We start from the raw sequence: 6,000 nt of genomic DNA, 5'->3' as shown, positions 1-6,000 counted from the left end.
CTTGATGTTCTGTGCAAAAGAACAAGACAAGGCTTGGCAAATGGATATGCACATAAACCAGGGATTGACTGCAATGAAGTATTTGCTCTAGTTGTAAGACTTGACACAATTTGAACACTCATTGCCATTGTTGCACAAAAGAGATGGAAATTGTTCCAACTAGATGTAAAGTCTACTTCTTAAATGGGTTACTGGAGGAGGAAGTGTTTGTAGACCAACCGAAAGGCTTTTTTGTTCAAGGAGAGGAAGATAAAGTCTATAAGCTTCACAAAGTTTTGTATGACTTAAAAAAAGTACCAAGAGCATGGTATGGAGAAATAAACTCTTACTTTGCTTAGTGTGGATTCTAGAAAAGTACCAGTAAAGCAACCTTATACACTAAGAGCAAGGAAAGTGGAGAAATTCTTATTGTATCCATCTATGTGGATGATATAGTGTACACTAGAAGTAGTCAAGAGTTAATTGAAGAATTTAAAGCTGATATGATGAGTAAATATTAGATGATTGATTTTGGTTTTCTACATCAATTCCTTGGGATGGTTATGCAAACTGAGACAAACATTTTCATTCACCAGAAGAAATATGCTTCATCTTTGCTCAACAAATTTGGCTTGCAAAACTGCAAAGCAATGAGTATACCTTTTGTTCCTAGTGATAAGCTAAGAAAGGAAGATGGAAGCGGACAAGCAAATGAATCCCAGTATAGGAAAATTGTTGGCAACTTGTTATACCTTATTGCAACTAGACCAGACATAATGTTTAGCTTCATGCATTGTCCATCAAATAAACACTTCGGAACTGCCAAAAGAGTGTTGAGGTATATCCAAGGGATTCTGAATTTTGGTCTAGAATATGTGAAAGGTAAGAATGCAGTGCTGGTTGAATATTGCGATAATGGAGGACATGAGAAGCACAAGTGGATATGCGTTTACATTGGGAGTGTGGTGTTTTCCTGCGTTTAATGGAGGGTAATGCTATCTATACACTTATTTTTACTTCTCACACAACTTTTTAAATTTTTGGTCATCGGATCAAATGAATTAAGATGATCAGTTACTAAAAGTTAATAAGGGTGTGTAAAAGGTAAAAATTGATGTGTAAATAACACTTTCTTTTATATATCTCGATCAGTTTTGGCTCACTTCGGTTTGAACTTTTAGAAGCTCTATTTTAGCAAACTTGTAAACAGGCAGGTGTGTTAAAACCCGAATTTCAACACATTAGTTTTTAAACCGACCCAATATGTTCGTCATGGGCGGGTTGAATTGTTAGTTTGAAAAAATGTCTAACATTGACTGTATAGTTGTTAAGAGTTCAGTGACAGGGACCATTTTTTCATATGTTTGAATAAAAAACAAATTATCTTTCTTATGTGGACTTATACAAGGGCATTATTATTGGCCTTGCCCTGGGCCTAAAAAATCAATGGACTGACAGGAGATGCCACTTCATTAAGGAAGCATTGCAAAAGGGTGTAATTGACGTGGTATATTGTCCAATGAAGGAGCAGCTAGCAGATATCTTCACAAAAGCCTTAGCCAAAGACTAATTCAACTATATGATGGAAATTCTTGGAGTGAATCAGTGCGCAACTTAAAGGAGAGGGTTGAAATGTAAATTTATACATTGATTCATACTACCAGTGTCAATTTATTTTGAGAGCTACTAGACCCATCCCATTGTCTTATTTTCCCACCCACATTATAATCACACCCATCTTAAAAAGTTAAAAAATTAAAAAGCTATTTCCCCACCCACTACTATTCCCAAAATAACCTTTAATATATACATATATATGAAATTATAAAATTGTCTCTTAAAAAATATAACAAATAATATGTAAATGAAAACCACTAAGGTCTGCAAGTTCAAATGGAAACGGCATAGGTATCCAAATTCAAAAAAATTCAACAACAACAATTTTAAAAATACGATGGACAAATTCAAATGACCTACACACAAATTATTCTTCTACCATTTCAATGGAAACATAATCTTCTATCTCTTCCGTAGAATCGTCATCTTCTACCTGTTTAATGAAAAAGTCATCTTCTAAGTCCATTGCTATGTTTTTAATTTCTCTGAATGAAAGGATATGAAAATATGAGTTAGGGTTTAAGGTAGACAAATTGTCTCCCATGCCCAACCTTTTTTTTTAATTTTTAAATTAAGCAAAACAAGATCATTAATGTCCTTATTAGTCTTTTTGTAAATGGACAAATTTGTAATTAAAAAATTCATTAAAAGGTGGGTGGGAAGATAAGACATTGGGGGTGGAAATAACATCACTCTTTATTTTTAGGTAACAAGTTAGAATGATTTACAAGCCTTGGATGTGCCATCTGTCTCTAGCTCATACGCTAAAAGAATAAAAGGCTGAGATCATTTGATTGTAACGGTTATTTCTTGTATGAGTAATACTATTCATACCGTGTTTTTGTATCATATTTTCATACCATCTTAGGTGACATTTGATGTGGACAGCCGCATCATTTGAATTAATCAGATTTTTAAATTTAGTTCATTATTTAATAAACTAATAGTTAAGAAAAACTAGTTAATTAAATGATGATTGTGGTATACGATGAGTCTTTCTCCTTCCTTTCCTTGGGTTTTGCAAATTTTTCAAATGATGTGGCTGTCCACATCAGATGTCACCTAAGATGGTATAAAAATGTGGTATAAAAACATGGTATGAATATAATTACTCTTCTTGTATTGGCATGAGCTCACAAGCTCACTGTGTTGAATGAATTTGTATTCTCAGAGGCACATTCTTTGAGCAATGTTCTTCATCTTCTTCAACTCCCTCATCAATTCAAATTCTCTGTCTCCAGCTCATTTTTTCTCCTTTGATTCACACAATATTATCATAATCAGCATTGTGCCAACAACTGTAATTCATATGCTTCAACCTTAATTAACTGGTTTCCATTGACCTGTCTAGAAAGCACTTGTGTTTCTTAGCTCCCAAGTAAATTATTCTCTTTGTAGCAATCCTGAAGAAACATAATTATCTGCAATTTCACATATTTTATCTCCACGTGAATTGATAATGCAAATGTAAGCTATTGCATAGCATGGGTTTTTAAATTGGGTAATGTTAGGAAAGCTAAATTTCTAAACTAAAATTTTGTAAACTAAATGATGTGGTTGTTGATAATTGAATTATTATGTACGTATCGATTAACATGCTTATTTACTATTGGTGACAAATAATTTAGTTTAATATTTTAATCTCTTTAACATTACTATTTTAAATCATGCATGTTTGAATAGTTGACTTTTGACATAGCATAGTGGACTTTTAAATAGTTGACCTTTGGGAGCAAGTTTATCTTGTTTCATAGCATATCTTATATATAAAGCCAACGGAAAAGTGAATAGTGATTTTGGCGTCACCAAGTTTCAACAAAAATATTTGGACAAAAATACCCCCAAGACAAAAAACTTCAAAGGCATCCCAAATAAGACATGGGCATTTTCGTCATTTTGATAATGTTTTTTTAATAATTAATTTTTTGTTACATTTTTTTAATTAGTACCTCACAATATGTTAGTAATAATGTGATTCAATTTCTCTATTTTTAAACACGTTGAAAACATCTTAAGAGGTGTGTAATGCCAGTTATAAAAAAAGTTTTTCACACGTGGATAATAATTTGATTAAATAAGTTGTCAAATGATTTTTGTTTTAACAAACAATATTATCTACACTAAGGGGGAGGGGGTGGGTTTAGCCTCACAATGGGCTAGCAATAATATGATTCGATCGGTTGTTTATTAAATATTATGTTCTCTATTTTTAAACAGGTTCAAAACATCTTAAGATGAGTGTAATGCCAGTTATAAAAAAGGTATTTCGCACACGGATAATAATGTGATTAAATTAAATGTCAAATGATTGTTTTTTTTAACCTTTCGTATGCAGATAATAATGTGATTAAATAAGTTGTCAAATGATTGTTTTTTTTTAACAAACGATATTATCTACACTAAGGGGGATAGGGTGGGCTTAGCTTCACAATGGGCTAGCAATAATGTGATTCAATCAGTTGTTTATTAAATATTATTTTCTCTATTTTTAAACACGTTCAAAACATCTTAAGAGGCGTGTAATGTCTGTTATAAAAAAAATCTTTCACACGCAGATAATAATGTGATTAAATTAATTGTCAAATGATTGTTTTTGTTTTTTTTTTAAACAAATAGTATTATCTACACTAAGGGGGAGGAGATGGGCTTAGCCTCACAATGAGCTAGCAACAATGTGATTCAATCAATTGTTTATTAAATATTATTTTCTCTATTCTTAATGTAAATGCTATTGAAACCGATTTTATTATGTGAATTCAGTTGCTTCAATTAGTTTATGAGGAGTTTCTTGTAACATGATCTAAAATTATTCATTTACTTCAAATATTTGACTTTCCTTTTGTCAATTTACGCATATAAATACATTTAAAACGTGTAAGTCGTGTATAATACGTCGTGATTCAAAAAATGTTTTCTGCACGTGCATGAGCGCATGCATGAAAGCTAGTCTCATATATGTGTACAAGTTTTCATAATTTTGTTTTTAATATGGTATAAAAAATTTGATTACTCTAATTATATCCTAACTTTTAAGACCCAAGTGATCTAAAAACTCGGCTCCGAGACACGTCTAATAGTGGCGGCCTATTGTGAAAGCAACCACTGTTTCTATCACGTTTATACTGCACTGCATTATAAACAAAAATATGGAACTTGTATCATATACTGCACTGCACTGCATTATAAACAAAAACAAGATAAACTACTCCAAAAAGTCAACTATGCTATGTCAAAAGTCAACTCTTCAAACATGCATAATTTAAAAGAGTAATGTTAAGGAGGTTAAATTTTTAAATTATATTTGTAAACTAAGTTAAGGGCTGGTTTGGTATTGTTGTGCTTTGAAAAAAAACTGCTTCTGCTGTGCTGTGAGAATAAACAACTATGAAATAAAACAGTAGAGTGTTTGGTAAACTTTTTTGTAAAAGTGATTTTGAAAAAAAAAAAGAGCAATATTATAGTGTTTGGTAAACTTTTATGTAAAACAAATGTGAAAAAAAAACCGGTTTTTCAAAACCGGGTTTTGCAGCTTCTTGTTTTTGGCTTTTTTTTCACCCAAAACTGTGAAAAAAAACTGAAGCTGAATGTTTACAAACACAAAAACAGCTCCCAACTTTTTTTTATACTAGTTTTTTTCAGAATCACCTCAGTACCAAACCAAGCCTAAGTGTCACTAATAGTAAATACACACATTAATCGATAATTAAATAATAATTCAATCATCAATAACTAAATTTTTTAAACCAAATGTTAGGGAGAGCAAATTTTTTAAATCAAATGTGCAAACTAAATTTTGGTCTCTCTAGCAAATTTGTAAACTAAATAATTTGTATCCAATAGGAAATGAGCACATTTGTCAACACTCAAATAGTAATTCAATTATCAACTTCCATGTTATTTGATTGCAAAATTTTGTCTACAAATTTAGTATCCCTATCATTATTCTTATTTTCTTCCAATCCTATCATCACTTGTATCCAATATGTGACATTCCGTCCCGAAATTTATCGTATTTTATTCCTAGTAGTAGTGAAATTATCAAAATACTCCTGAGATGTGCCATGTAGGCCTTCCATGTGGACCTCAATTTTTCCTTTCACTTTTCTAGTCTTATTTTACTATTTTTGAATAGTACTCATTTTTACAAACACGTGGCCTCAAACAAAACTCAATTTGGAGTTATAACGAATAAGTTATGTTCAAAATAATATAAATTTACCTGAGATAATTTCAAATTATAAGAACGGACCTCATACAGATTTCGATCTTCTCGTGAGCCCAAGGAGAGGGTCCTCCTGACCAAGGAACGTGGGCCATTGGATTTTTATCCAATAGCTACAAATAGGAGGTCCTTTTAAAATTATAATAATTATAGTCGTTGAATGAAAATCCAACGGCCCCCGT

This window comes from Malus domestica, chromosome 03 (assembly GCF_042453785.1).
Source record: "Malus domestica chromosome 03, GDT2T_hap1".
Classification (NCBI taxonomy): Eukaryota; Viridiplantae; Streptophyta; class Magnoliopsida; order Rosales; family Rosaceae; genus Malus; species Malus domestica.
The sequence above is the reverse complement of the archived record's forward strand: the minus strand, read 5'-3'. Positions refer to the sequence as shown.